Below are 12,040 nucleotides of genomic sequence, written 5' to 3' on the forward strand. Positions count from 1 at the left end.
GCTCATGCTGGTGGGGTACCAGAGCACAGACCGCATGTTCCTCTTGCAGTTGGCAATTATGTGTAGGCATCTGTAGTTGCAGCTGGGGTTGTATTCATCATTGCTTTTTTTGGCAATGATGGTTAATTTTTAATCTGTACCTATGCCTTATACGAAGCTTTTTTATGTGTTGTCTGCCTTCCAGCTACAATCTTGTCTTTGCTGTCCAATCTAAACACGGGCTTTCTTCTAGCCTGTTATCCTGCAGATAGCATATACCAGCATGATAGTTATGATTAGCATTGTACTAGCAGTAAACATTCTCAGGATGCATCTGTATGTTGCAGAGAGCTTGGGCTGTGCAAACAGGCATATCTGCAGCCTTCCCATACCCGCAGAGACCGAGTCACAGTAAGGAGGCACCAAACAATTCAGACCGTCTTATGTTTCAGAAATGAAAGCGCCTGTCACGGTTCAGACTTTGGCATGCTGCAGCCATGGCTTTTCACTCTACAAAGTGCATGGCTAAACTTGCTAACTGCTGCGAGTGCTGGAACTGTGAAATCAAATGGCCTTGAGTCAAGAGTGGTGGGCAGGAAGGATTAAATTGCTTTTCTGTGCCAGCAGATTTTGCATCATGAGAAGGGAGGTCAGTGAGATTTTCCCTGTTTTTTATTTATTTATTTGTTACTGTTGTGTGTTTTAATTCTTAGTGGGAGCTGCTAAGTAGAACTGAAAGATGAAATTAATGGGGTGGCTTTAGGAATGGATTTATCTCCTGGTTGGGATTCTTGGTCCCCCACCCACTTCTTTTTCCTTCCTCAGCTCATATGGAGTGAGAACTCAGTGGCCTTTCCAGGCTCAGTTGGCTTTCTGTGATCTTTTGTGGAAAAGGAAATTGTAGCTGCTTTGCTCAGTTGGTCTCCTTGTGGAGCTCTGAGCATCAGAGCATCCTGCAGGGGCTACAGAAGTAAACTGAAGCAAAGTCTGGGGCAATGGTGAAGACTAGAAAGCTGAAAAGGTTTTGATCTTTTGGTAACTTTAAAGATTTTTTCCCCTAGTTGTGTCTCTCCAGTTGCGGTCTGTGAAGGATTTCAGGTGCATAGAAGTAATTTAAAATAGGATGAATGGTATTTTGTTGGATAATGATGTATGTATAAGAGGAGAGGAGTGCCCTCATCCCTACATATGATACCTGCTCAAAGGCAGGCAGAATATGTAATTTATATCTAAATTTCATGAATGCACCTGGATGCCTTTTGTCCTACTATGTACTGGATAAGTGCTTAATCATTTGGAAAGAACTTGTTTTAACTATTTGGATATATTCATTATAAAGATCAAAACCATGATTTGGTGAATGGTAAGATGTTGCCATAGCTTCAGCTTTGCAATATCTTCTAAACAGTGTGTGACAGAAAAGATGAAACAAGAATGACTGAAGCAAGAAAGAACCCTTTTATGTGTACAACTCCATGCAGTCAAGAGTTTTCGAAGTCTGGTAAAGGAGGAAATTTTCATCTATATCAATTCTGCTGTCCAATCAGTTTGGCAGTATTAATTTTCTGTGGTTTGTCTGCAGTTGGCGGTGAGCATTCTCTAAGACTCATGAAGAGCGTCAGTAGTGAAGCACATTGTTAAAACAGTTCCCATCAGTAGGTTTTTAGTGTTAGTTTTTGTATTTATAAAACCAATTCATAATGAGCTGTTCTGAGAAAGATGGAGCTTGCAAAGAGATTTATGATTTTTTGTGTCTGAACTGAAAGGATAATGTTAAACACTTCGTTGAAATTACGGAGGCTTCTGTCGCTGAGCGCAGACAGTAGGCTGCTTAGTTCAGCCCAGTGGTAGCCGTGTGCTCTTGAGGCAGTCTAGCAGAAACACTGAGAGTGCATCCAAAGTTAATGCAGTTGGTGACAGGCAACAAGTACAGTTTTTACTGTAAAGAGACATATGCTTGGAAATATGACACATTTGAATACTGCAATAAAAATGTCTTTTTTTGTTGCTGAGATCTTCTCCACCTAAGCAAGGAGGTCATTAAGCACGAAAGCAGTGCAGACAGTTAACAGGAAATGTTATCTTTTTTACGTAGGTGCAGGGAGCCCACATGAAGCTCTTCGCCAAGGTGTCAGGCAGGTAGGGCAGGAAGCCTGACAAATCTTCTGCAGGACCTGCTGAGTGCCTGGAGCCTCGCTTACCAGCATGGTTTTGGGCACGGTGGGGTGGAGGTTAACTCTGACTGGTGAGATGCTAGGTCATCTGAAGATGGAAAGAAGCTTGCTACTACCTGATAGAGAACAATAACCTGCACTTCTTTCTCTAGAAATGGCCCTCTTCACCAACTTTCTACTGGGACCATCAAGCTGGGCAGGCAGGGGGTCCCGTGGGAACATGCGATAAGGGGGTGCTCGTGGCTTTGTTATAGATTGCTCTGTTATCAGCTGCTAGACCAGATAAGGTAAACTTCAGCCAACTGTTTCTGTAAGCATGTTAGAAGATATATATTTATTTTTTTTGAAGTCATAAAACCTGCCAAAGTCAGCTTTCATTCTTCTTTTAAAAGTACGTAGGATGAGTTAAATATGCTTCAAAGCAGTCCATGCTGTGAGTGTTTCTAGCATAGACATACTTCGCTTCAAAAGCTGGAGATCTTGTCACAAGTCCAGAATGATTTCAAGTTTTCTTCAGACTTCCCTCTGTACCTGCTTTGAGGTTCAAACAGGCCATCCTGTGACATATTCCTTTCCATGCCCACAAAGTCATTTGCTGATCTTGTAAACTTTGTGCTGTGGACCACTGTAGTACCGGGACAGGTGAATAACAAAGAATCGGAGACATAAAATGTCCTCAGCTGCACTCTGGCTAGCTTCAATGGATGTTTTGCGTGAGAAAGGTAAGAAGGATTTGGCTCATGCTGTAATAAATCCCATTCAATCCTACTGAAATCCTGCGTAGCATCCAGTGATACAATACCTACTGGTCTGTCCCTTGATTCCTGTAATGTATGCAAAACCTGTCTTAAGTTATCTCTAGTGGTGACCCAAAGCCAGATTGGGAAGTGTGAAGTAATCTGGTGCTGATGCATGTTTTACCAGCGGATTATAACAAAGGGCTGCAGAAAATTAAACCTATGAGTTCTGATATATTTTACTAAGTAATGAAATGACCTTATAGTTATTCCCTTTCCTTTGTAGGCACATGTGTGCAGATGCTCAGCTGTGTTAAATCAGACATTGTAAATGTCAGCTCTGATGAGCTGATTCTTAAAAATGAGATCTCGTGCTGTTTCACAAAATGGATGTTTAATCTGATGAATTTCTGCACTTCAGGAATGTCTCTTTTCATGTTTACTCATTCTTTTTCTGACACAGGCCCATGTTAGGTCTCATAAAATACTCAGTGAACATGCTCTAAATTAAGGAAAGAGGTGATTCTACTATTCACTTAAGCTTTTCTTGCTGTAGATCAACAGACTCACAGCCATTCTTAGAGGACTGTGTTATTAACTCCTCTGTCCCCTGCAGAATAGTATTTTCATTGTAGAGCTGAGAATTTGTATCTTCAGCCGTGGCACTGATCCCATGCTTTGAGGACAAGCTTTGAATTCATCCTTGACAAAGACGAACAAGTTCCCTTCTTGTTTCCCCTCCCTCTGTAAAACCCTAAATGCATTGATTGATGGCCAGTGAGGTGTACACAGAGTGCTAGAGGCTGAGACGCTTTGCCTGCGACTCACTGTGATTCTCTCCACTTTTCAACAATAATGGTTGTCATTTTACTAGACTTGCCTTTGTGTTTTCTACTTCATTCTGCGTATTTTACTAATTTAGAAAATGAAATCAAATAAAATATGATTCTCTACGTGTATATATTAGTGGCCAAAATTCCCATTTACTTCATAGTTACCAGAATGCAGTTCCCAGTAATAATGCTTCTATACCTGTAAGTAGCCCTCGCTGGTTGTGAGGGACTCAACAAGTCACAAAGAAACGAAGGGTTACTTACATTATTATTTTTGCAGACCTCAAAATTCATCAGTTGTTCTGAGTCATGCTGGAACTTTTTCAGAAGAGTGTTACAGCTTACTTATTTTTGAGGTTTCAAAACATGTACCAATGTACATTGGTAAGCTGTTAGCAAACGTGTCTTTTAGAATGGATTAGCTGAAGCAGATGTTTAATAAAATGGCGCGATGCTTTCATTCTTCCACAGCTGGCACTGACTTTACCTGTTTTGGGATGGAGCAGAACCTGGCTTATTTAAAAACAAACATACAACAAAACTTCCAGCTTTGAATGGGCATATTGAAATGCAAATCCATCTTAAAAGAAAAAATATCCAGTGTTAAATACAAGTAATAGCAATACAAATACTGAACAGCCTACAAAGCATACCTAACCAGCCTGCAGTTCAGGTGGTGAATTAACTAAATTGGTTGTTTGTATTGTTATTTCCAGAGTATTTGAAATGTTTGTTCAGAAACAGTGTCTAGCTAAGATAATAAATAAATAAATACCTCCCAAGTTGCTGAGAGTGATTAACTATCACAAAAACGGAAATTCATTTCAGTTATATAAAAAGACACCCATAGCTTTGTGTTGATTGAAGTGAAACTGAAATAAAGAAAAGTATTTTTACCAAACAGATCTTTAATACACATTTCTTTACTTTTTTTTTTTTTCAGTTAAAGAACAGAAAATGAAGCTCTAATAAGGTAAGAATTTGTTATTCCACTTTAGTAAAATATTTGAGTCAGTTGAACTTAATTTTTATGAAATATGCTAAGCATTTCAGAGTGGATCCTAGATACAGAGTGGGTCAGTATGACAAAACACAAATTAAAAAAGAAAGAAGGTAATATTGCAGAATGAGTGAAGTGACATTTGTCGATTTTTTTATGGTTACTGAGCCAGTATTTACTCTTAGTCACAAATAGATACCTGCATAGATTTGGAAACATCTTTTTGCCCATGGAAAATTTATAAATTTCACTACTCGGGAAATGAAAATGTTTGTTTGTAAGGAGAACTTTCTTGCAGCTTGAAAATGAAACATTAGAATATATGCTGATGATTAACTTGTAACAGATTTTTGATTTGTGAGGTATGGTGGTGAGAGCTTACGAATTACACAGGTAATTAAATGGATCTTTAGAGAAGGAGCAAATTCTAGGAGTAAATATTTTCTCCTCTTCTATATGACATGATTCAAGCTGCATTCTGGAAGTTGATACTGTATTTGCCTCCTGCTAAGCAAGAGACAGAAAGTGCTCTTTTTGTATGTTGCCATCTGGAAGGGGTGTTTAAAAACTGGGGTTTTAATTTTTTTATTTCTTTCATCATTAGCGAGGATGCTGATTTCCATGTGCTGCATTATCTAGAAAACTGTATGCTTATACTGTGAAGCAGCAATGTCAAATAACATATAACCAGGTGTGTAACAGCAAGTTGTTGAGTCAGGCAGCTGCCCTAGGAACCTGTTCAGAAAGTAACAGAAATATGAAGTTACTTTTCAGTTGCTGGTTTTCAGGTAATTTCTCAGGTTTTGTAGCCATTCATGTGATGCTGAGGAAGGGAAGCGTTATTAGTAATTGTTTTCCTTTTTACCCATATTTGCCTGAATTGTTTTTTATTGGTAATTAAAGTAAAAGCTTTCAGGGTTATGCGGACCCTGTGCACTCTGTTTTCAAGTCAGACATCTTCCAAAGAGAAGCATAATTAAAATGAAGGGTTTTTTAACCTTCTGGCATCTTAAAAAAATAAAACTTGATACATCTGCATGAACTGTGTTTCTTAGTTCAGAGGGACATCCTTGGAATAGGTAGGAGGGAGGCTAAGAAAAAAACAGTTAAGCTATGCAAAATGTAAACTGTCTGAAGCCACAAGTGAGTAGAAATGTGAAATATTAGTGGGAAAAAAAACAGAAGCGTTGTGAAAAAGCAATGAGGTGTCATATCACATTTTTTGTTGCAGAAGATTTTAAGGTGATGTTGTAAATAGCAGACAACCTGGCTTTGGATATTCTTGCTGTGTATTGGTACACGGAGTGCATGTGCTTGTGCACGTATATGCAGTTACAAAGGTGTGTGCATACATAATGTATCTGAGAGACACAGCAAGATGCTGCTGTTCTGCACCAGGTCCGTGCAAAGGACTGAAAGCCCTTCTGTCATACAGTCAGTTAAGGAACTTTATAATGTGTTGAGAATCACATGGGTAGTACAGGGATTTAGTAAATGCCAGAGGAAATTCTCGTTCTGAGCAGTCTTTGTACACTGATCTCATCAGCGTCCACGATCCAGAAAGGACACAAGTCCTCCTGTCTCCTCACCAGGATTCAGCCATACAAGAACTGGCCAAATGTTGCAAAAACGAATTAAGCTCTCTCTGTTGTTAGTTGATCACCTAGCACAAGAGAGCCTTATGCAGAGCTTCTGTATGCTACAGTAATATAAACGTGTAAGTAATATAGCATGACAGCAGTAGTGGAAATTTACTCATTTTGTTTCCCGGAGTCACAACTGGAAGTAGTTTAGGGTACATATTGTACGCTCCGGGATTCCTGCCTTGGCAGTGCCTGCAGAAGTACTGGCTCATTCTGTTAACAGGATTTATAAGTGATTTTGATGTAGTAGAAAACCACCTGCCATAGGCCATTGATTTCTTTATGAGTTAACTGCAGTATTTAGGAACTAATGATCTGGTTGGAGCTTGAATTAATCAATTAGGTTAGAAGGGAAACCCTCCAGATTGCAGTGCTATTTCTCCCAAATTTCAAGGTCTTACAAACGCATTACTGCTCTGAAAGCTGGGAAAATTTATTAAAGATCTTCAGTGACTTCTTCTCGTACTTGAATTGAGTTTTCTCTTTTAGTCTATATAGTCAAAAGCTATCTGTAATACCACCAGGAAAAATAACCCCCAGCAGCTGTGTGCGTTGGATTCAGGAATCTCTGTTTTGATGTGCCAGGCAGGCAAACTATTTATCTCAAGTCAGAGAATTTCGGGGTGTGATGTGGTTAATATCTAAAAATATCTATGTAGGGAGATAGGATAGGGCTCCAACAGACAAAAACACAGCAAGATAAGCAAGTTCACATTGGAAATACGATACCGTAGGTGTAATTAACCATTGGAAATGCTTAGAAAGGAATGTGGTAGATCACTTAGAGTAATTAAATCAAGATTAGATCTCTTTCTGAAATATCTTCTAGTAGAGTTACAAGTTCTTGTGCTTTGTAAAGAAATTGCTGCGTGAGGTATTATGGCCTGTGCCAGGCAGGAAGTCAGACCAGATTACCATAATAGTTCCTTCAGGCCTTCTAAATCCACATATCCATGAACAAAGGCTCTTATGTGGTACAGGCAGCCACAGAATTTCCAAAATCACCGCTGAAGCAGCTCACTCTTGTTTCAGTGGTGACTTACCGTGATCCATTGAAAGGTTTAAAAGTCTTTGAGCAGATCCATGAAGAAGCTTCGTGGTGGGTACAGTGCTGCTGAGCTGGCAGGTTTTGCATGCTGCACTGATGGGTGATAGTAATGAACCAGTTTCTGCTATGGTTTGAGTAGATCCGTAGTCCAAAGGCACTTTTTTTTTTGTCATAAATCTTCTAATATTTCATTGGCTTCCTTAATAGTTCACATTTGTATTAAGATCACTGAAAAGTAATAATTTATATATGATGTTTATTAAATCCCTTCTGTGTTATAAACTAACATCTTGAATAAATTCAGAACTTTCTTCAGTTATACTGTGAGCATAATGCCATCTTTAATGTAGGGCTTTTCATAGTGAAGTGCTGTATCTGAAATCTGAATATCCATACAAGTAGAAAGGGTAGGGTAAATTTCTAGTAGATTATATAGAATTCCTAATACAAAGTAATTTGCTCTCTCCCCAAACTCAAAAAGAAATATCTTGTGCGTTTGCTCTGGGACCTGCATGGGATACTGAGAGAGTGTGGAGGATGCTTGTCCTTAAGTTTTCATCTGCTACAGGGAAGTGCATCCTTGTTTTACTGGATAGGAGGCAGCAGGTCCTTTTTAGAGAAAATACTTTAAAATGGTTGATCAAAAAGTAGTTCTATACTAGAAGAAATACTGTGTTCTGTGAGCAAAAATACTGTGAGCAAGGATAGCCCTGAGTCCTTTTTGATACTTTGGTTGAATCATTAATTTCAACATCCAAAATTAATTGGGAATTACTGTGTAAGATCCTGCAAATGGAAAAATCCATCAAGTTAGGATCAAAATGATGTCATCCTACTGCACCTATATAGCACAGCGTCTATTACAGATTGTAGATGTAACTCTGCAGTAATAGGACAGAAGTAATAACTGAAAGTTATGTTTGCCATATGTGTGTGTAAAAAATAGTTCAGGAGCGTTTTCGTGTCATTCTGACTCTACTTAAAAACCTGCAAAAAAGCTGTTCTGTTAAACCTTCAAAAGCTAGAGCTCTCCAGGGTGATTCGATGGAGAGCCCAGGCACAGCAGAAGATTTTGTGTCCTAGTGCACGTGATGGCAGCAGGTGGTGGGCAGCCTGTACCTGGCTTGTTCCTGTCCTCTGACCATCCCTGCTGCTCTCCCTTTCAGGAATAACCCAATAACCCACATATATATTTTACATGTGTCTGTAGGACAGGACATTGGCATCCCCTCTTAACTATGATGGCAGTCAGGGCAGTCTGATGCAGTGCTGGCACACAGGTGCCTGTGATGATGCACTTAACTTAGGACTACGCTGGGGTGATGAGTACAAAGACCTGAAACATCATCTTCCTGCTACTTGTGGTGTCCCTGTTTGATAGAGGTTGACTTTGGCACCTGCAGTTTAAACTACAATTAGAAAAAGTACTAAACTAAAACAAAAGAAGAGCAAAAACAGATAAGAGAAATACCATTGCGCTTGATAATTCAAAGCAACGTGGATGAGATAAGTAAATCTGTGACGCTGCACATGGAGGCTACACCTGCTTTCACAGACTTTCAAGGAAAAGGGAAAGATTAGGGAGGATGAGAGGCTGGAAAAGGATGAAAAAGTGAATTACCCTTGCTGATAGGTAAGGGATTTGCAGCTGTGGTGAGGTAGAAAGGAGAGAAAGCTTTGATTAGTCAGGACTCAAACATATTTGGCTGATTGCTGTGAAGTAACAGTTGTGATTTTTTAGTCTGATGGTTTTTTATGCACAATCTGCCTTGAAAATACATTACACACCTATGGTTTTCACAAATTCCTGCTAGCCAAAATACTGGCTGCGGAGAGCATTTCAAAACAAACTTCAGGATGCCTTTATTCACATGTTCTTGGTACCACAGAGTCACTCTTACTGGCCACCTCAGTTATGAAAAGGAGGGGAGGAGGTTGTGCCATGGGAAGAAAATTGCTATCTCTGTTAATAAATGTATTTGAGCCATCAAATTGCTGCTGTTTTGTTCTGTGTGAAAGCTCATGGCTAAGTCATTTAATATAAAAGGAAAGTCTCCCACAACACAGAAGAAATTCCTCTACTAGACAGTGATACATGAGGCTGCAAAATTAATTTTGGGTATCATCGAGAGCTTTCGTGGCATTTCTTTTGGTTCAGGCAGTACTGTGAAAGCATTCCAGACGACAAAAAGGAGGAGCTGTGCTGAGGTCTGGGGACTTTCTTTGGCTCGTTTCCCATGTAATGCTAGCCCAGATTTTTGTATTTATTTTGAAGAATGGTGCTTCCATTAGAAGCTTAGCTTTACTGCATTTAAAAGCTATTGAATCTCGTGTCCTGTACTTTGTTTACTTAACAACCCCTGTACAAGAAGCTACGATTTTGTCTGGGGAGCTGCCTGTTCCCTTCCAGGAAATAAACGTACCCCTTTTATTTTTAATCCCCATGCTGTGTTAGAGCACGGCTCAGTGTGAAGAAGTGCCCTGGTGCTTACACTGTGTTGGCAGTGTCTGCTCAGATCAGAGTTAAACGTGCTCTGCTCGCTGTTGCGTAACATCGCAAAAAGTGTTGATTCAGGGAAATTCGGATGCCGTGAGGGAACGAGAGCATCGGGAACGTTCCCTCCTGCTTAATGGAGACGTGGCTTTTGGTGACGAGTGCATTTGAAAAATAGCAGGCTGTGCGTGTGCATGCTCATTGACTGAGTCCAACCTGAACACCATGATGCTGTTAAAATCCCAGGGCACCACGTCCTGCAGCTTGGTACAGCCCTGGGAGGACGGACATGGGTCCCATTGTGGCAGCCTTTAGAAGATTGCTTCTGAAAAACTGACGGGCTGGCCAAATAGATAAACTCCCATCAGCAGGGGAGGCAGCCTGCTGTTGGTTTGGATACATCTGCTTCTTTTGGCTGTGAGGGTCATCCCGCTGACTGCAGTGGGCTCCTAAAACCTGCCTGTGTTGTGGAGAAGAGGGGCAGGTAGGAGAGTAAGCACTGTGTCAGAAATTTGGTTTGTCTTTTGGTACTATGGAAATAGTCTTCTCTCCTGGACCTGGTGGAAGGCTGGGCTGCTCATCTAATTTTTCTCCCTTTGTCATTTTACACAGTAGTAGCCCCCTTCTTTTATTCAAGAGGGATCCTGGTTATTACAGGGTGTTTCAGAGTATTGTATGCTGCTGCTAGTACTAGTCAAAGTCTTCTGATGAAAAATATGTATTACTGTAAAGGTGTGTGAAAATGTGGCCTGTTCTCTGAAATATCAATTCAAATGTGCAGCTAGTTACAGCCAGATGATTTATAACATAAAGTAAAGGTTGAAAAAATCAATGTTGGGCTGAAAATCATTAGTCCTGTTCTCTCTAAGCAGCATGTACCTACCCACTCCCTGCATTTCTCCCGCTTTTAGGGTCTGAGACTCCATAGAAGGCTTGCTTAGAAGCTGCTGCAGATCTAAATGGTGTTGGCTAAATCTGCTTTTAGGTCATCTTCATTCTTTGGAGCAAGCTTTGGCCCTGTAGTTTCAATTTCCTCGTCTGCCGCTTTAATCCAGTGCTCTTCCTTTAATTACATCCTATAGATACATGTCCCTTTGAGTCCTCCAGCCCTGCCCCTCTGCAACTTTAGGGTCTCAGTTTTTCGCACTGTTGTGTGGGAGACTTAATGTGAATTATTTAATTTTGTCAGTCGAGGTAAACAGACAGTAAAAACATATGCTGCAGCACAAAGTGTTCTCTAATCACTTATTTGACAAGTGCATTTTAATTATTTAGCAAATCTTGTAAAAGTAATGAAGCCTTAGTAACATGAGACTTAACAGTCTGCTATTAAATTTTCCCTGAGAGGTGAGAAAAGCCTGCTGTATTCTTGGGTGCAAATTGAGAGCCTGCAAACTAATGAAATTTGACTAAGAATACGTAAAAGGGGCCGGAACCTCTTGGTGCTTCTTAATAGTTTCGGTAATAGGTAGTAAATCCAAGAGCATCCCACAGCTAGACAAGATTCTGCCTGTGTTGGCAAACCAGAAGATACCGTCTGATGCCTTGCCAAAACAAAACAGAGTTTTCTTGGCCCTGCTGTAGTTTGACTGAATGTGTAACTGAGTAAGAGGAAAAGCCGTAAGTCACAGCCTTGCTGAAGAGGTATCATTCAAAATAATTTTCTGTAGCATGATATATTTCATGTTTCTGCAAAATAAATATTTAATCAGAGCTAATATTTTTGGTTCCCTAAGGCAGTGAGAGATGTAAAAGTTCTAACTTTTTACTGAAGTAAGTGCAAATGCAGTCTATCAGGAAGTTCAAAGTAAAATGCATACGTATCCTAGGGTTTCTGAAAGTGAACTGGAGGTGCAACCAGCCAAGGTGGATGGCTAATTCTGTTACTGACAAAGAACAATTTATCTTGAGGTTAAAAAGGACTCCCACCTCCAAAAAAAAAAAAAAAGGGGGTGTGGAAAAGGGAAGAACCCCAAAAGATAATGTAAACCAAATTGCAAGCAAGCATGCCTGCTTGATTGATTTGGGTAGTGAGATGAATTAGGTCAGTTAAAATTGCACTGCAAAAATCCCAAACATAAATACAGTCTCAAATGCTGTTCTTGCCAGTTACAAAGCAGGCTCCCGATGCC

General features: G+C 40.0%; 1 protein-coding gene across 6 annotated transcripts in view; it reads left to right on the forward strand.

Annotated features, from left to right (window-relative positions):
• The window catches only part of THRB (thyroid hormone receptor beta), a 166,492-nt gene that overhangs the window by 35,603 nt on the left and 118,849 nt on the right, over window positions 1-12,040 (forward strand). For 4 of the 6 annotated variants that reach the window (XM_072033468.1, XM_072033467.1, XM_072033470.1 and 1 more), the window contains one exon: window positions 4,667-4,696. The gene's annotated coding sequence lies outside the window, so the exon portion shown is untranslated. Of the gene's footprint in view, window positions 1-2,305; window positions 2,441-4,666; window positions 4,697-12,040 lie in introns of those variants that run through there. The other 2 variants (XM_038174579.2, XM_038174583.2) reach the window with 2 other exon arrangements.

This window comes from Anas platyrhynchos, chromosome 2 (assembly GCF_047663525.1).
Source record: "Anas platyrhynchos isolate ZD024472 breed Pekin duck chromosome 2, IASCAAS_PekinDuck_T2T, whole genome shotgun sequence".
Lineage (NCBI taxonomy): Eukaryota > Metazoa > Chordata > Aves > Anseriformes > Anatidae > Anas > Anas platyrhynchos.